This window comes from Lithobates pipiens, unplaced genomic scaffold (assembly GCF_037356315.1).
Source record: "Lithobates pipiens isolate NorthernLeopardFrog02 unplaced genomic scaffold, aLitPip1_a1.2 Scaffold_19, whole genome shotgun sequence".
In the NCBI taxonomy this organism is placed as follows: domain Eukaryota; kingdom Metazoa; phylum Chordata; class Amphibia; order Anura; family Ranidae; genus Lithobates; species Lithobates pipiens.
The window spans coordinates 275,215,945-275,236,639 of record NW_027507764.1 but is presented as its reverse complement, the minus strand read 5'-3'; the positions used below and the strand labels follow the sequence as shown (position 1 = coordinate 275,236,639).

The 20,695-nt window shown below is 44.7% G+C and overlaps 1 protein-coding gene across 1 annotated transcript in view; it reads right to left on the bottom strand.

The window, feature by feature from the left end:
• The window catches only part of SLC9A3 (solute carrier family 9 member A3), a 631,205-nt gene that overhangs the window by 521,842 nt on the left and 88,668 nt on the right, over positions 1-20,695 (bottom strand). The window lies entirely within an intron of this gene.

The following is a 20,695-nucleotide window of genomic DNA, read 5'->3' as shown; positions in this document are numbered from 1 at the left end:
CATCGAGACAGGACAGGCAAACCAAGCTGGCCTGGGGCCCCAGTGAGACACCGGCCACCACTTCCTATAAGCTGCAGCCTGTAGTGTGGCCGAGCTCCTCTTCCTTCCTCCTGCAGTTCACGTGGTACAGGAGATTCAGTTTCCTGTTCCCGGCCGGACTGACAGGAAGTGCACACACTGAGTGCTCACTTCGTTTCAGTTCGACTGGCCGGGAACAGCGTGGTATGCGGTAGGGAGGGGGCTTAAAAAGAACAAGGGGGGAGTAGTAAGGGGGGGAGGCAGTCATCATGACCTATTTAGTAATAAAAATATGGTAGCTTGCTGACCATAATAAAAACAATTACCATAGAAAATTTCCATTTTCTTTCTTTACCATCCCATTTCCATCTTATTGTTGTTTTTTTGAATCAGGTAATATTTATTAAAGCTTTTTGCAAAAATGTACAAAGCAGAGAAAAGACTCTACAGTACACTCTACTGTAGGGTCTTCTCTCTGCTTTGTAAATTTTTACAAAAAGCTTTAATACATATTACCTGATTAAAAAAAGAAGCAATAAGATGCAAATGGGATGGTAAAAAAAGAAAATGGAAAGAAAGCTATGGTAATTGTTTCTATGGTAAATCTTTCTTGTTTGCTCTCCTCATTAAATATCATTAGATATACTGTGTTCACTGTACAAGATGTTATCCCTTATCCATAATTTATATGCCCAGCCATATGGGTGCTTTAACCACTTCGCGCCCGTGCTATAGCCAAAAGACGGCTACATCGCGGACTCTAACTGCCGGGAGGGCGTCCCCGGACTGTTTACTTCCCCTGTGCGAGCCGCCGCAGGCACGCATCGGGGAAGTTCTGTGTTGGACACAGCCAATCACAGATCTTGCTAAATGGCCAATCACTGCGGCCATTTAGCACTCGATCGGCGTGTCCAATGGGAGGTGATCTAAACATATGAGATCATCTCTCGTCTCACAGAGACAGCGTGTGAGGAGGGAGAGATGAACGGCTGCAGCTGCAGCATCACTGAAAAGTAAGAACACACACACACATACACACACACATGCCCACCTGTCTCCAGTGCCACCTATCAGTGCCATCTGTCCCCAGTGCCACCTGTCCTCAGTGCCACCTATCAGTGCCATCTGTTCCCAGTGCCACCTATCAGTGTCATCTGTCCCCAGTGCCACGTGCCACCTGTCCCCAGTGCCATGTGTCCCCAGTGCCACCTGTCACGTATCATCAGTGCCACGTATCAGTGCCAACTGTCAGTGTCACGTGTCATCAGTGCCATGTATCAGTGCCATCTGTCATCAGTATCAGGTGTCATCAGTGCCACGTATTAGTGCCATCTGTCATCAGTGCCACGTATTAGTGTCATCTGTAAGCAGTGCCACGTATCAGTGCCATCTGCCATCAGTGCCACGTGTCATCAGCCAATCACAGATCTTGCTAAATGGCCAATCACAGCAGTCCATTTAGCACTCAATCGGCATGTCCAATGGGAGGTGATCTAAACATATGAGATCATCTCTCATCACCGGCTCTCCCTCCTCACACAGAGACAGCTTGTGAGGAGGGAGAGATAAACGGCTGCAGCTGCAGCGTCACTGAAAAGTAAGAACACACACACACACATACACATGCCCACCTGTCTCCAGTGCCACCTATCAGTGTCATCTGTCCCCTGTGCCACCTGTCCCCAGTGCCACCTATCAGTGCCATATGTCCCCAGTGCCACCTGTCCCCAGTGCCACCTATCAGTGCCATCTGTTCCCAGTGCCACTTATCAGTGTCATCTGTCCCCAGTGCCACCTGTTCCCAGTGCCATGTGTCCCCAGTGCCACCTGTCACGTGTCATCAGTGCCACGTATCAGTGCCACCTGTCAGTGTCACGTGTCATCGGTGCCATGTATCAGTGCCATCTGTCATCAGTGTCAGGTGTCATCAGTGCCACGTATTAGTGCCATCTGTCATCAGTGCCATGTATTAGTGTCATATTAGGGCCTTCAAAAGTGTAATAGGTAGTCAACAAGTTAGATGTGTAATTTATGCTCCTAGAACATGTGATGGTGCTCCCTGCATGTTGGGCCTCTCTAAGGGGCCAGGCTGTGAAAAAGTCCCACACATTTGGTATCATAATACTCGGGAGGAGTAGCAGAATGTATTTGGGGGGGGGTGTTATTTGTGATATACACATGCCATATGAGAGAAATAACCTATTACAATGACAATTTTGTGGGAAAAAAATAAAAAATAAAAAAATCTTTATTTTGCAAAGAATTTGGGGAAAAAAATTACAACACCAAAAACCTCACCATGCCTCTTACTAAATACCTTGGAATGTCCACTTTCCAAAAAGGTGTTATTTGGGGGGTATTTTTACTTTTCTGGCTTGTTCAGGTCGCAAGAAATTATCTAGGCCACCAGTACATCAGGTGTGATCATTTTTTTATGATTTGCACCACAACTTGTAGATTCTCTAACTTTCACAAGGACCAAATAATATCCACTAATTTGGGTTATTTTTACCAAAGATATGTAGCAGTATAAATTGTGGCCAAAATTCATGAAAAAAAATAATAATTAGCAAAATTTTATCACAGAAACAAAAAAAAATTCAAAATTTTCGGTCTTTTTTCATTTATAGCGCAAAAAATAAAAAACCCAGAGGTGATCAAATACCACCAAATGAAAGCTCTATTTGTATGAAAAAAAGGACAAAAAATTTACTGAGTAATTGTCATGCAAAGTGTGAGAGCACTGAAAGCTGAAAATTGGTCTGGGCAGGTGGGAGTTTTAAGTGCCCAGTAGGCAAGTAGTTAAGACCTCATTGTTTACTGCCACAATGCTTCCATGTTGGTGTGTACATAAGACCCCTTTCACACTGGAGCGTATTGCAGGCGTTATAGCGCAATCCGCCCTTAAAGTGCTGTCAAATTCACTCCAGTGTGAAAGCCTGAGGGCCTCCCCCTCCTGCTGTATCAGACTTTGATCAGGAAAGCTTACATGCATTACCAGGATGTGGTCAGTCTCTTAACCCCCAAAATCACTGAAGCAGTGGATAAAGCTATTTCACAAGGGATGGAGCAGATGAACTAGGAAATACAGAATAATTCCTATAGGCTTAAATTAAATTAAAGATACTTTAATTATAACACAGCACAGACAAAAAAAAAAAAAGTGGAAGAGACCTTGAAATTCGCTCAAGATGAAACAAGAATAATAGGTCCACCTGAGTCATATAAGGCTAACAAATTAATGTATTTTTGCTCCAGGTGCATTGCAGAGGTTTTGGGGTTAGATTCTTCCTGTGTAGCAGAGAGGGCTCATTGAGTAGGAATACAATCTAAAGGTCTTTCATCTCCTAGTCTTCTTCTGACTAGTAATAGTCAGATATTTAAATTATACTGCCAAAATATCTTTAGCACTACATGAAAACACGCAATCTATCAATAGATGGTCACAATCTACTTATTTTTGTGGATTATTTTGCTAAAGTCACGTTTCAGATCAACAGAACATATATACGCAATTCCAGAGAACATTGATCCATTCAACCCTTGTTTGAAGGCCCTTTTACTTTTTTAACTGCCTAGGGGTGGATTTGAGTTTGTGACAAGACATTTTACTACATTGAAAATATTGAAAATGTCATAAATACATCTTCAGTACTATTAAATCCTTACCTGTGTTTTTTTTTTTTTGTCTAAATTAAATTTCCAACCATATAAGATATGTTTTATTTACATAACATTTGTGTCAAATGTTTAAAGTTTATACAATACAAAGTTTTTAAAATATATACAAACAGTCTTACATCTCAGAGTTCATATATATTTATCTCTATTGTGGGGTCTCGGCAGCTGCTAGGATTTAGAAAAGATTGATCCATGTGGAAGAAAGAGAAGCCACTATTGGTTAACTGTTTATTTTATTTGAAGATTGATGTCAGTGGTTTATTGATGTTTTCTTGTTATGGGATTATGCTATGTTTTTAATAATTACTCTAAGACAATAAGCTTGTTAATAATTGTTTGCATTGGTTACACTTGCATCCATACTTGAAAAAAGTTTAAACTCCTACTTATATACTTTACAAAGAAAGAACAAATATGAAAATACTGTCTTGGAATGTGAGGGGTTTAAGATCTCCTTCAAAAAGAATGAAAGTTTTTTACGACATCTTAAAAGACTACATACTGACATAGCATTACTTTAGGAGACACAGATGATGACATCAAACGCATGTATAAGCCATGGGTAGAGGAGGCAATAGCTTCTCTGCAGTGGGCTGTGAGTAATACGTTTACTTCATAAAAATCTATCCTATAATGTAGACAAAGACCATTTAGGTTGTAAATTAACTACTGGTATTCACCTAAAAAGTTGTTACATGTAACATGGCCATCACTAATATTTATGCACCAAATACACCTAGAAAATCATTCTATCAAGATCTCACTACTTTGGTTTTGAAAGCTCCTGTAGATCACCACATAATGGGAGGGGAAAAGTGGATTCCCGCCTAGCAGAAATAATATCTACTATAATCCATCACGCACAAGCAAGATTTGGGAAGCAATACTGAACATTCACAAAGTAATACTAGCTCTTGAATATGCCAAATATGCCAAACCCTTTCCAGATAAAGATACAGCTATTATTACATTAGATGCTGAAAAAGCATTTGATAATGTCAATCTAAAATGGCTCTTTATGGTAATGAGCAAGATGGGTTTTACAGGCTCCCTAATAAATGTTATTACTTCAGGGTGTATGTCAGATCCCATTATCTAAGGGAACTCGCTAAGGCTGTCGTTTGTCACCATTACTGTTTAACTTAGAGATTGAGCCCCTGTCTAGAGTCATAAATGACACTCCCATCTTGTAAGGAATCAAAATAGGTGATTTAACACTTAAATCAGCATTATTTGCAGGCAATGTTCTATTTTTCTCTTCAAATCCAATAAAGGATATGTCAATACTACATTATATTTTTAACATCTTTAAGGGCTGCATAGGGTTAAAATACATTTTTCTAAAAGTGATATTTTGCCATTAAATACTTCCCCATTTAAAATAGCTACTCAATATATCACATGCCTAGGGATAAAAATAAGAAGAGAGCCTTCATCACTATATTTTTTGAATTACCCACCACTTATTTCTAAAATTGTATCAGAGTTGGAAGCATGGAAGAGTCTTTCAATCTCACTTTTTGGAAGGTGTTATCTTTATAAAATGGTCTCCTTCACTAAACTTTTATTTCCAATGCAGACCATCCCACTTTTACTCAAACACACAGGCATCAAAACAATAACTAAAGTCATAACATCCTTTTTATGGTGATCAAAAAAAAACACGGATCTCTATTTCCAAGCTATTCCTCCAAAAGAGGATTTGGTCTTTCTAACATTAGGATTTATAACCTAGCATGTCTTTTACAAATTGGTATAGGTTAGTTATTAGAAAACTAACTACTCAAATAAGACACTAGAGGCAGAAATTGTGTCTCCTCTAAATCTAATATATATACTGCATTGCAACCCTAAAACTCTACCTGATAAGCTACGAACCAATTTACTTTTACAGGACACCCTTGTCACATGGCACACAATTAGCAGATCTCTAAAACTATCATTGGTGATCTCTAAATATCTTCCTTTGCATGGAAACCCAAAAATAGACAATGCAACCAATGCCAAACTTTTAGACATATTGAGAGCAAAAGCAATACAAACAGTGATGCCCATTTACCATCAAGAACCATTAAAATTAAAATCTTTTAGAGAATTAACTACAGGATTGCTACTAACAGAAGACAATACATACTATTACAACCAACTATCTAAAAATATCAAGTCTTGTTTGAAAATAGACACTTTTCAGCAATCTCATAATAGACCATGCAGTACAATGTCAACGATACTCAATATGTGGTACACAGACACTTTATTACCCATCTTATTGAAAGTGTATAACGAGGCATTTCAGACTGGGGTTCTGCCTGCTTCTATGAATGAGGCAATAATTGTTGTACTATTAAAACCAGGGAAAGATGCTAATCTGCCTGACTTGTTTAGACCTATTTCACTTCACACAACCAACGTCAAGTTATTGGCTTGGGTATTGGCAACCAGATTAGCTGCAGTGATACATAAACTGGTTCATAGGGACCTGTGACAAATCTGGATTTATCCCTACTAGCCTCTTCCCGAGTGTCCAGGATGGAGTGCTTGAGATGGGGTGCAGATTTAACTCTGTCCCACCTGCCAGGTTATTGGATTGTGGTGAAAAATCTTCACCTGTTCCCCACAAATGTTGTGATTTGGAAGCAGGAGAGCCTATTTGTTTGGAAGACTGGTGCCATCTTAGGTCTTTTTTGTGATCTTAGTCATCCTTACCAGTGCTTGTCCTTTTGGCAGGCCCATCCACCAAAATGACCCATAACCTATCAGGCAGTTGATTGGCGATTGTGTGAAGCAGAGGATCCTTCCAAACTAGATGGATGAAACGGAACTGCCGGAGCCATGCTAGAGTGGTACTATTCAAATTGCATGCTGGGCCATACTTACCTTTTTTTACTTGCTTAAAAATCCTATTTCATTTTCCCTTTGTGAATGGGAACTATAATACTGGAGTGCCTGGTCACATCGGTAAAAGTAAAGCAGTATTTTATTACTCAAAAGGGAACGCACAAAACAAAATGTCCACACTTCTGGTACAAAAATCGAACAATTAGCCCACCACCCATAAAACTTGTCCATTACCTGGGTAACGTCCCTGCCTGCCTCAATGGTCCCAAAAAGGTTTCCAGACACTAAGAAGGGTCTCAGTTATAAGCACTCCATCGCTTTAACTCCTCAGTGTGTCCTGATGCACAGTTCACTACACAGACACTTGCTGCTGGCATTCTAATCCTCTTTCAGCAACTTCTGTAGGTGGGTAACCCCTTCAGGACTAAAGCCCTGTAATCAGGGTTTGGAGACTGTTTCCCACCCAAACTCTCTGAGCTTCCAAATGAGGAATTACCAATTCTGAGCACACTGGAAAGCAGTTCTCTCTTCTCTAACTGGACTATCCCAGACCGTCTCACCATGTATGGGTGAGAACCCCTGAATACTTAAAAATTGCTTTTCTGACACCAACATAGCAGCATACATGTGCTATAGCTAAGCCCCTATATCCACCCAGGGGACCTGTTTAAATCTACAGTATAAAAAGAAAACCTCCCCCATTCTCCTTTTTGTCCTTAAGATCTACACCCACAAGACTGTGATGTTGTGATAAGTCCCTACCTGCCTGCATTGGAGACTGTCTGGGTTCAGCCTCTCCCAGGCTCAGTCCAACTTCTTAGGTTACTAAATGCACCAAGTTGGGGAGCCCCTTCTGCTGAATTTTTGTGGCTATGAAATTTTCTAACTAGAGACATTAGAACTTCATGTATTGCACCTGAGCTGATGTTTGGTTACTGTAATCCATGCTGCATGTGTTTCTCTGCACATCTGAGCTGGTGTTTGGTTGCTGGAGACCACGCTGCATGTGTTTTCTCTGCACACCTGAGCTGAATCCTGGTTGGGGATGGCCGAACTATTCGCCCGGCGGTTGGTTCGCGGCGAATTTGGCGTGTTCGCGTTTCGCCCGATTGGCGGACTATTGCCACTGATCGCCCGGCGGACATATGTGTTTACAGTGTGAAAGAACTTTGACCCATGATGACATATCCATCATGGGGTACATGACAGCCAATTGAGACATTTCAGCTCATGGACAATTGGACATTCCCCCTACCTTATAAATAGACCTGATCTGGCCATTTTACATTCTGCCTTATGTCAGTTTAGGGACAAGACACTGTGTGGAGCAGGGAGAGATTGTAGTGACACAAATCGCTAGCTATTAGGTCCACAAAAGTCCTTTTAAGGACTGGTATAGGTGTAGTACAGTATATAGGGTTCAGTGCACTGCTGTGCTGGTGATTGCAGCAGCCTGTCTTTTGTCAGTGTAGGGACAGGACGCTGTGTGCAGCAGGGACAGTCAGTTTAATCACTAGCTAGCTATTACTATTAGGTCCACAAAGGTCCTTTTAAGGAGTGGTATAGGTGTACAGTTTATAGGGTTCTGGTGCACTGCTGTGCTGGTGGTTGCTGCTGTCTTTTGTCAGTGTAGGGACAGGACACTGTGTGGAGCAGGGACAGCCAGTTTAATTACTATGTATTACTATTAGGTCCACAAAAGTCCTTTTAAAAACTGGTATAGGTGTACCGTATATAGGGTTGTACACGTATAATATACTTTCTTCCAAATATAGAAAGAATATTATACTTGACTGCTGCCTGATTCTGCACCTGTCTTTTATCAGTGTTGGGACTGAGGGACAGCGTGCAAACCACTAGCTACTAGGTCCACAAAGGTCCTTGTAAGGACTGGTATATGTGTACAATATATAGGGTGCTGGTGCAGGGCTGTGCTGCAGATTACTGCCCTATTCTGCAGCAGTCCTTTATAAGTGTAGTGACTGAGGGACAGTCTGAAAATCACTAGCTACTAGGTCCACAAAGGTCCTGTAAGGACTGGTATAGATGTACAATATATAGGATGCTGGTGCAGGGCTGTGCTGCAGATTACTGCCCTATTCTGCAGCAGTCCTTTATCAGTGTAGTGACTGAGGGACAGTCTGCAAATCACTAGCTACTAGGTCCACAAAGGTCCTTGTAAGGACTGGTATAGGTGTACAATATATAGGGTGCTGGTGCAGGGCTGGGCTGCAGATTACTGCCCTATTCTGCAGCAGTCCTTTATCAGTGTAGTGACTGAGGGACAGTCTGCAAATCACTAGCTACTAGGTCCACAAAGGTCATTGTAAGGACTGGTATAGGTGTACAATATATAGGGTGCTGGTGCAGGGCTATGCTACAGATTACTGCCCTATTCTGCAGCAGTCCTTTATCAGTGTAGTGACTGAGGGACAGTCTGCAAATCACTAGTTACTAGGTCCACAAAGGTCCTTGTAAGGACTGGTGTAGGTGTACAATATATAGGGTGCTGATGCAGGGCTGTGCTGCATATTACTGCCCTATTCTGCAGCAGTCCTTTATCAGTGCAGTGACTGGGGGACAGTCTGCAAATCACTATCTATTAGGTCAATAAAGGTCCTTGTAAGGACTGGTATAGGTGTACAATATATAGGGTGCTGGTGCAGGGCTGTGCTGCAGATTACTGCCCTATTCTGCAGCAGTCCTTTATCAGTGTAGTGACTGAGGGACAGTCTGCAAATCACTAGCTACTAGGTCCAAAAAGGTCATTGTAAGGACTGGTATAGGTGTACAATATATAGGGTGCTGGTGCAGGACTGTGCTACAGATTACTGCCCTATTCTGCAGCAGTCCTTTATCGGTGTAGTGACTGAGGGACAGTCTGCAAATCACTAGCTACTAGGTCCACAAAGGTCCTTGTAAGGACTGGTATAGGTGTACAATATATAGGGTGCTGGTGCAGGGCTGTGCTGCAGATTACTGCTCTATTCTGCAGCAGTCCTTTATCAGTGTAGTGACTGAGGGACAGTCTGCAAATCACTAGCTACTAGGTCCACAAAGGTCCTTGGCAAGACTGGTATAGGTGTACAATATATAGGGTGCTGGTGCAGGGCTGTGCTGCAGATTACTGCCCTATTCTGCAGCAGTCCTTTATCAGTGTAGTGACTGAGGGACAGTCTGCAAATTACTAGCTACTAGGTCCACAAAGGTCCTTGTAAGGACTGGTATAGGTGTACAATATAAAAGGTTGTGGTGCACTGCTGCTGACTGCTGCCCTATTCTGCAGCAGACTTTTATCAGTGTAGGGACTGAGGGACAGTCTGAAAACCACTAGCTACTAGGTCCACAAAGGTCTTTTTAAGGACTGGTATAGGTGTTCTATTTGGTGTGCAGTATATAGGTGTGTAATACACGTATAAAATAATTGCACATATAGAAAGCATAGTATAGTGCGTTTCCACTGTGCAGCATTGTGACTGCTGAGCGGTTCTGCAGCGATACTACAACGAGTGACAAACACAATAAAAAAAAGTATTATATCTGGTGTGATAGACCAGTGGCCCCCAAAAACGATTGAAGCGGGGTGTTATATACCTTCTTCCACATACATACTGCACTTCTCTAGAGACTTTTGTCACAGGGTCATTTAAAAAATGACAGGCAGAGGAAGAAGCAGGCCCTTCCGCAAGGGTGGTAGGGGTAGGGCAGGAGCAACAGGCTTGAGCCAAAGTGGCAAATTGCAGAAGGTGCGTGTGATTACTTCAAAGGACGCACCAGACTTGGTTGAGTGGCTCACTCAGCCTTACTCTTCTGCACCCTCCTCATCCTCTCGATCTGCACCCTTTTCTTCACTCTCTGCTATGTGCACCCTCAAAGACACTACAACCAACACCACCACCACCATATACCTTCCGCTTGAGTCACAGGAATTATTTTCCGATCCATATTAGGACATTTCTGAAAGGTAGCCACTCTTGGCATTGGATCAGGAAGAGGAGGTAGCAACAACCGCCACTCAACAGTCTGAGGACAGTACCCAGATCAGCCCAAGGAGGAGGTTGGTCCCCGCTGTTGCTGCCTACTCCGAGATCTCTAATTATAGCGGTGGGGAAGGTGACGTTGATGATGACGTGTCTAGTGATGTCACATGGGTGCCCACAAGAGAGGAAGAGGAGGGGAGTTCAGAGGGTGATATGGACCAGCAGCTAGGGAGGAGAAGCAGGAAGAACTTAGATTGCACAGGAGGGACAAAGCAGACTGCTAATGTATCAGGGGCGAGGCGTCAACCATGTACGGTCACATCTGGCACTCCCAGGACGCCGGCACATGGCTCCGCAGTGTGGGCTTTTTTTAATGTGTCCGCTGCTGACAATAGTGTTGCCATCTGCAATCTTTGCAGTCAACGCATAAGTCACGGTAAGCCCAAAACTCACCTAGGGATAACTGCCTTAAGAAGGCACATGAGCTGCCATCACCGAGCCCAGTGGGAGCAACGGAACCCACAAAGCCACACCCCAGGCTCTCACCGTCCAGCCTCGTCTTCTACTTCTCCTTCTCTCTCCTCCTCACAATTGTTCTCCACTCCCCCTTCCATCACGCCATCCTCACGTTTTTCTGCAAAAAGGCAGGCTTCCGTGGGCCTAATGTTCGAGCGTAAAAAAATGATGACACCAGATAACCCTCTTGCCCAATGGTTGACGGCTGGCTTGTCAGAACTGATAGCCCGCCAACTACTGCCATATAAACTGGTGGACTCGGAGGCCTTTCGAAAATTTGTGTCAGTGCCAAGATACATCTGACCACAGACACGTGGTCTAGCAAACACGGGCAGGGAAGGTATATCACTTTTACTGCCCACTGGGTGAACCTTCTGACGGCCGTCAAGCATGTAACCCGTGGCACCCGTGTAGATTTGGTTTTACCACTACGGATTGCATGCAGGCCTGCCTCTTCTTCTCCTCCTACTCCATCCTCCTCCTTCTCCTCCTCGGCTGACTCCTCCTTTTGCGCTGCTAGCGTCTCTTCTGCTGTGCCACCCAAGCTCCCCAGAACCTATTCGACATGCCAGGTGAGACGTTGCCATGCTGTGCTGCATCTGTTGTGCCTGGAAGCTAAGAGCCACACTGGCCCTGCACTCTTTTCAGCTTTGCATTCACAGGCAGATCAGTGGCTAACACCGCTCAATTTGACAGTTGGTAAAGTGGTGTGTGACAGCGGTGCCAATCTGCTTAGTGCATTGAAACAGGGCAAAATTACACACGTGCCATGCATGGCACACGTCTTAAACTTGGTCGTGCAGCGATTCGTTGTCAAATACCCTGGGGTCCAGGACATCTTGCGGCAGGCAGGGAAAATCTCGGCCCATTTCATAAGATCTTACAAGGCCATAGCTTGCCTTGCTGACATTCAGAGCGACACAATCTTCCGGTCAGACATCTTATTTGCGATTGCCCGACGCGATGGAACTCAACCTTCTATATGCTTGATAGGCTGCTCCAGCAGAAATGTGCAGTTAACGTCTAACTGTACGAACTCTGCGGCAGAACAGGTTCTGGGGAGCTGGGGTTTTTTTCACCGCACCAGTGGCTGCTCATGCGCAATGCATGCAGACTTCTGTGGCCATTTGATGAGATCACCAAACTGGTCGGTCGCAGCCATGGTGCCATCAGTGACATGGTACCTTATGCCTTCTTTATGGAGCGTGCATTGCGTCATGTCATTGATCAAGCCGTGGAGGAGCAGGAGCAGGAAGATGAGGAAGTCGCAATGCTGGATGAATTCCCGGGGGGGGCTACTCTATCTGAGACAAGTCAACAAAAGGGGTGTGACGAGGAGTCAGAGGAGGATGGTGCCGGGGCGGATGAGGAGGAGCAAGAAGAGCATGCTTTAAACCTTTCTGGAATCCCTGTTGTTGTGCGTGGATGGGGAGAGGAGAACAAGGAGGACGACATTATCCTGGATGATGAGCAGGGGCCAGGCCACCACACCGCTTCCAGTTTAGTGCAAATGGGGACCTTCATGCTCCAGTGTTTTAACAGGGACCCCCATATAAAAAGCATAAGGGTCAAGGACCAGTCCTGGGTGGCAACGTACTTAGACCCCCGGTACAAACACAAAATGGCAGAAATGTTACCACCGTCACAGAGGGCTGTCAGAATGGAGCACTTTCAGGTCTTGCTTCGAGAAATGCTGCATTCTGCTGTTGTGTGCGCTGGCAGAGGAAGAATTCCCACTCCCAGAGAAAGAGTTGCGGGTACCAATCCAACAGCGCCTGCAAGAAGAGGGCGGTTTGAAGATGTGTTGGTGACTTCTGATATAAGGTCATTCTTTCAGCCGACCCATCGACAGGTCTCATCCGGATCCAGCATCAGGGAACGCCTAGACCGACAGGTGTCCGACTACATCGGGTTAACGACCGATGTGGACGCTCTGAAGAGTGATGAACCCCTGGACTACTGGGTTTGCAAGCTTGACCTCTGGCCAGAGCTTGCCCAATTTGCAATGGAACTGTTGGCTTGCCCCTCATCCAGTGTCCTGTTCAAAAGGACGTTCAGCGCAGCAAGGGGGATCGTAACCGATAAGCGCACTCGCCTAGCTCACGACAGTGTTGACTACCTCACATTTCTAAATATGAATGAGGCATGGATCTCGGAGGAATTCAACACATGTGACCAGTAGACCATGTATATCTCTATAAACAATTTATTTAATCAAGCACACAGACCTTTTTTCTACATTTGGTTCACTTCCTTGTACAAAAAAAGCACACCGTACTATATGCCCATACCCTCCTGTTTGAAGAGGTTGAACGGTGTCATATTTTTGGGGCCCAGCAGCGAGTTGCTGGTATCAGTGCTGCTGTCAGTGCTCTCTATCTCGGTGCTGGTGTCAGTGCACTCTATCACGGTGCTGGTGTCAGTGCTCTATATCACGGCGCTGGTGTCAGTGCACTCTATCATGGTGCTGGTGTCAGTGCACTTTATCACGGTGCTGGTGTCAGTGCACTCTATCACAGTGCTGGTGTCAGTGCTCTATATCATGGTGCTGGTGTCAGTGCACTCTATCACGGTGTTGGTGCCAGTGCTCTATATCATGGTGCTGGTGTCAGTGCACTCTATCACGGTGCTGGTGTCAGTGCTCTATATCACGGTGCTGGTGTCAGTGCACTCCATCACGATGCTGGTGTCAGTGCTCTATATCACGGTTCTGGTGTCAGTGCACTCTATCACGGTGCTGGTGTCAGTGCTCTATATCACGGTGCTGGTGTCAGTGCACTCTATCACGGTGCTGGTGTCAGTGCAATCTATCACTGTGCTGGTGTCAGTGCAATCTATCACTGTGCTGGTGTCAGTGCTCTATATCATGGTGGTGGTGTAAGTGCAATCTATCACAGTGCTGGTGTCAGTGCTCTATATCACGGTGCTGGTGTCAGTGCACTCTATCACGGTGCTGGTGTCAGTGCTCTATATCACGGTGCTGGTGATCATCTCCTGCACCCTCTTCATAGCCTACCCTGACCTTTCCTCTCCTCCATTGCCTTCATGCGCTCCTGAGTCATGAATTGTCAAAATTTCACAGTTAAAAAAAGAATGCTTGTAGTTGTCGATCCCAGATTCACTTCATACATGTGTTATGTCAGTGGCCATGTGGTGGGACTATGTGTGCACAGCTAGTAAGTATTTTGTGGCTGAAAATATGACCTGTAGGTTTTTAAAGTTCACCTGCCATTGAAGTCAATGGGGCGGTTTGCATTCGCAAACTTTTGGCCACGTTCGTGGTTCACGTTCGCAAAACATCCCGTCGGAAGTTCACCCATCTCTACCCTTAATATCCGTATAAGACCGAAAGGGGCTGGTAATGGGCAGGGGAGTACCCATGCAATTGTTCTCAATGATTTTCATCCATATTGCCAGGACCAGACATTACATTAAAACTGCAAGCAGTTTTAAATGACATTTTTTCCGTTAGAAAATGTAATTTTGTGCAGGGACTGTTCTAAACACAGGAAACACGTGCCACTTCACAGACATATTATAGACACCCCCAGGCACGATATTTAAAGGAATATTTCACTTTTTTTCACTTTAACCACTTGCCGACCGCCTCACGCCGATGTACGTCGGCAGAATGGCACGGGCAGGCATAAGCACGTACATGTACGTGCTTTGCCTCCCGCGGGTCGGGGGCCCGATCGGGCCCCCGCCCGGTGCCTGCGGCGGTCGGTTTTCGTTCGGGAGCGATCCCGGACGAGGGGACGGCCATTCATTCATGGCCACCCCCTCGCGATCGCTCCCGACGAATGGAAATCCCCGGTGACATCACTTCCTCTCCTGTAATGTAAACACAGGAGAGGAAGTGATGTATTCTCTCCTCCGTGTCGGTATTTTTCGTTCCGACACGGAGGAGAGCGGATCAGTGAGTTGCACCAACACATCCCACACACAGTAGAACATGCCAGGCACACTCACACCCCCCCTTTACCCCCCGATCACCCCCCCCAATTACCCCTGCCCCCCAGTCACAGTGACACCAATGTCATTTTTTTTTTTTTTTTTTTTTTTTTTGCATTGGTGTCATTTGTGACTGTAATAACTGTTAGGGCAGTTAGGGTTAGCCCCCTTTAGTTCTAATGTACCCCCCTAACCCCCCCAATAAAGGTTTAACCCCGTGATCACCCCCCGTCGCCAGTGTCACTAAGGCTGGGTTCACATTGCAGCGGTTTATGAGAACGAATGTGATTCGCACCGCACTGCAGTGCAAATCACATCCGATCTCTGTGCGATTCGAGTTCAGCCATTCGCCGCACCCGCCGCACCCGCCACACCCGCCGCACCCGCCGCAAATTCGCACGGGACCCTTTTTTTGGCCCGCAGCAGAATCGGATCGCATGGGTGTTCACACCATGCGATCCGAGTTTGCAGATCGCACTGCGATATGCGAACTGATCTGGGGGTGTCAGTAACATTTCACTGACACTCCCAGCAGTTCGCATAGGGCAGTGTGAACTGCCGCCGGGAGGCATGCGATGCGGGAACCCGCCGCGGATTCGCGGCGTTTCCGCATCGCTCCAGTGTGAACCCAGCCTAATAAGCGATCATTTTTCTGATCGCCGTATTAGTGTCACAGGTGACGCTAGTTAGGCAGGTAGGTATTTAGGTTCGCCGCAGCTTTTTATAGCGCTAGGGACCCCCATATACTACCGCATAAAGCCCCCTGATTGCCCCCTAGTTAACCCTTTCACCAGTGATCACCATATAACTGTTACAGGTGACGCTGGTTGGTTAGTTATTTTTTTATAGTTTCAGGGCACCCGCCATTTATTACCTAATAAAGGTTTAACCCCCTGATCACCCGGCAGGTGTCATTTGTGACTAATAACTGTTAGGGCAGTTAGGGTTAGCCCCCTTTAGTTCTAAGGTACCCCCCTAACCCCCCCAATAAAGGTTTAACCCCGTGATCACCCCCCGTCGCCAGTGTCACTAAGGCTGGGTTCACATTGCAGCGGTTTATGAGAACGGATGTGATTCGCACCGCACTGCAGTGCAAATCACATCCGATCTCTGTGCGATTCGAGTTCAGCTATACAGATAGTATGGCTGAATTCGTGTCGCACCCGCCGCACCCGCCGCAAACTCGCACGGGACCCTTTTTTTGGTCCGCAGCAGAATCGGATCGCATGGGTGTTCACACCATGCGATCCAAGTTTGCAGATCGCACTGCGATATGCGAACTGATCTGGGGGTGTCATTAACATTTCACTGACACTCCCAGCAGTTCGCATAGGGCAGTGTGAACTGCCGCCGGGAGGCATGCGATGCGGGAACCCGCCGCGCATTCGTGGCGTTCCCGCATCGCTCCAGTGTGAACCCAGCCTAATAAGCGATCGTTTTTCTGATCGCTGTATTAGTGTCACAGGTGACGCTAGTTAGGCAGGTAGGTATTTAGGTTCGCCGCAGCTTTTTATAGCGCCAGGGACCCCCATATACTACCGCATAAAGCCCCCTGATTGCCCCCTAGTTAACCCTTTCACCAGTGATCACCATATAACTGTTACAGGTGACGCTGGTTGGTTAGTTATTTTTTTATAGTTTCAGGGCACCCGCCATTTATTACCTAGTCTCACTAGTGTACCCCTAAATTTAGGGGTGTCTACTTTCTAAAATGGGGTCATTTGGGGGGGGGGTTTGTGCCATCTTGGCATTTTATGGCCTTCAAAACTGTAACGCCCTTAGAAAGCCTGAAGGCGGTGCTTGGTTTTTGGGGCCCCGTACGCGGCTAGGCTCCCAAAAAGTCCCACATATGTGGTATCCCCGTACTCAGGAGAAGCAGCAGAATTTATTTTGGGGTGTCATTTCACATATGCCCATGGCATGCGTGAGCAATATATCATTTAGTGACAACTTTGTGAAAAAAAAAAAAAGTTTGTAATTTTCCCGCAACTTGTGGCAAAATATAAAATATTCCATGGACTCAACATGCCTCTCAGCAAATAGCTTGGGGTGTCTACTTTCTAAAATGGGGTCATTTGTGGGGGTTTTGTGCCATCTTGGCATTTTATGGCCTTCAAAACTGTAATAGGTAGTGAGAAGTGAACTCAAAAAATTACGCCCTTAGAAAGCCTGAAGGCGGTGCTTGGTTTTCGGGGCCCCGTACGCGGCTAGGCTCCCAAAAAGTCCCACATATGTGGTATCCCCGTACTCAGGAGAAGCAGCAGAATTTATTTTGGGGTGTCATTTCACATATGCCCATGGCATGCATGAGCAATATATCATTTAGTGACAACTTTGTGAAAAAAAAAAAAAAAAAAAAAAAGTTTGTAATTTTCCCGCAACTTGTGGCAAAATATAAAATATTCCATGGACTCAACATGCCTCTCAGCAAATAGCTTGGGGTGTCTACTTTCTAAAATGGGGTCATTTGTGGGGGTTTTGTGCCATCTTGGCATTTTATGGCCTTCAAAACTGTAATAGGTAGTGAGGCGTGAAATCAAAAATTTACGCCCTTAGAAAGCCTGAAGGCGGTGCTTGGTTTTCGGGGCCCTGTACGCGGCTAGGCTCCCAAAAAGTCCCACATATGTGGTATCCCCGTACTCAGGAGAAGCAGCAGAATTTATTTTGGGGTGTCATTTCACATACGCCCATAGCATGTGTGAGCAATATATCATTTAGTGACAACTTTGTGTAAAAAAAAAAAAAAAATTTTTTTTTTGTCATTATTCAATCGCTTGAGGCAAAAAAATAAAATATTCAATGGGCTCAACATGCCTCTTATCAATTTCCTTAGGGGGTCTACTTTCCAAAATGGGGTCATTTGGGGGGGTTTTGTACTGCCCTGTCATTTTAGCACCTCAAGAAATGAGATAGACAGTCGTAAACTAAAAGCTGCGTAAATTCCAGAAAACGTACCTTAGTTTGTAGATGTGACAACTTTTGCGCAAACCAATAAATATACAATTATTGACTTTTTTTTTACCAAAGACATGTGGCTGAATACATTTTGGCCTAAATGTATGACTAAAATTGAGTTTATTGGATTTTTCTAATAACAAAAAGTAGAAAATATCATTTTTTTTCAAAATTTGCGGTCTTTTTACGTTTATATCGCAAAAAATAAAAATCACAGAGGCAATCAAATACCATCAAAAGAAAGCTCTATTTGTGGGAAGAAAAGGACGCAAATTTTGTTTGGGTACAACATTGCATGACCGCGCAATTACCAGTTAAAGCAGCGCAGTGCCAAAGTGTAAAAAGACCTCTGGTCATTTACCAGCAAAATGGTCCGGTCTGAAAGTGGTTAAGTGTCATTAAAATCAGTGCTCCCGAAAAAACATCAGTTTGTAAAACTTTTTTTTTTTGCATTGGTACATGTCCTCTGGGGTAGGAGCCGGGTCCCCAAACCCTTTTTAGGACAATAACTTGCATATTAGTCTTTAAAATTAGCACTTTTGATTTCAAACTTTCGAGTCCCATAGATTTTTTTTTAAATATCTCTTTATTAGTTTTTTACATATCCATTATACATTTCACCATTTACATTCATCGCTCTTATGAGCTTCCATAAAATCCATTCATACTCATGTCCTCAAATACTATAAAATTGTACATATATATTTATACATTCATATCCCTCTTACTCCTTTTTTTTCTCCCCTTTTGGTGTGGCTTGCCCTATCTCCATACTGTTTTATCCTGATGCTGTTATGGAATTTTCTATCCAACTTACCCATACTCTCTTATATTTCTCTCCATGTCCTCTACTCCAATATGTTTCCCTATATAGTGGTAGATTACTATTTACTAAATTTTTCCACTCTGTTAACGTTGGAGCTTCCACCTTCTTCCAATTCAGCACTATTGTCTTTCTAGCATAAAAAAGCAACAGACCCACCATTATTCTCCTTCCTATAGGGGTGATATTATTCCCTACTAGTCCTAATAGGCAGATCTCTGCCTCTTGATTTAAAGAGACTGATGTTACTATAGTAATTACTCTCAAAACCTCCCTCCAGAATATCAATTTATACAAGACCAGAATATGTACATGAAATTTCCTGGGGTGCCTGCACATCTCCAGCAGTTTTGAGAGTTTGTTGGAAATATTTTGTATAATTTGTATGGCATATAATAACTTCTATGTATTATTTTAAATTGTATTAATTTATCTTGCAGAGATACTAATATTTGGGGTGGAGATCTCCATATCTCCTCCCTGTTTTATCTGCTAATGTTGGAACATCTCTTGTCCAGCTTTCACATAGCTTACTTATATCTGAAAATTGTAGCTGTATAAAATTGAAATTTGCTTTTTTTTGTTCTTTTTCCTTACCATTTGCTCTAATTCTGTTTCTATAAATTGTGGGATCCCCTCCGGGAACTGAGTCAATAAAGCATGGACCAACTGCATGTATCTAAAAATGTAGTTCCCAGGTATATTCCAACATTTCTTTATTTCGGCAAATGAAATAATTCTCCCTTTGGGTACAACTTGTGATAGTTTTTTAATCCCAAATTTAGTTAATGCCCCTGGATCTTGGATGGAATCCAAATGTGGGAGCTCTGGCTTTCTCCATAATGGAGTGTTTGGGGATAAATCCACTCTCAAATGAACCTCTTTTGCCATGGCTGCTCTCCATATTTTTACTGTCGTAATCATCGAGGGAGTCAGATCTTACCTATATATTAATCCGTGGAATGGCAATGACTGCAGTGCCTCCCACGACTGGACCACTGCTGCCTCTACCATCGTGGCAGAGTCAAATCCATCCAGATTCAGCCATCTCCCTATCGTCACCAACTGTGTAGCCATATAATATTTATAAAGGTCTGGGAAAGCCAATCCCCCCTGTACCGCCAGATGCATAAGTACGCTTAGTTTAATTCTAGCTGGTTTGCCTTTCCATGTAAATGTAGAAAACATACCGTGTAGCTGTGTAAAAAACTTCTTAGGCAACCACTGCAGAGAATTTCTAAATAAATCCAGAAATTTAGGAAGAATCTTCATCTTTATTAAATTTATAAGTCCCAGCAGCGACAGGGGCAATGCCTTCCAGATCTTTAACTTTTATGCCGCGTGCACACGTAGCCAACTATCCGGCGGACTTAGTCTGACGGACTTCCCGCCGGACTGTCCGCCAGACTTTCCGAACGAGCTACTTGCCCACACACGGCACTTTTTCAATGGACTAATACGGCGTACTAAGTCCACCGGACTATCCGCCGTACTTTTGAAATGAACGGACTTGCCCACACACGCGGAGGAAAGTCCGCTCATTTTGAGCGCGTCTCCAGGTAGCCGGGGCCAGTGAAGGAGGCGTCGCTGGCCCTGTCACCTGGTATGGACTTAAAGGGGAATCCCTATGCTGAAAAATCGGCGTGGGCCCCCCCTAGGTCCACATCAGACCCTTGTCCGAGCATGCTACCCGGCCGGCCAGGAAAGGGGGTGGGGACGAGCGAGCGCCCCTCCCTCCTGAGCCGTGCCAGGCCGCGTGCCCTCAACATGGGGGGTGCCTTGGGGAAGGGGGGGCCGCGCTGCCCCCCCACCCCAAAGCACCTTGTCCCCATGTTGATGAGGACAAGGGCCTTTAATAAGGGGGCCCTGGATACCGGCCCCCCACCCTATGTGAATGAGTATGGGGTACAATGTACCCCTACCCATTCAC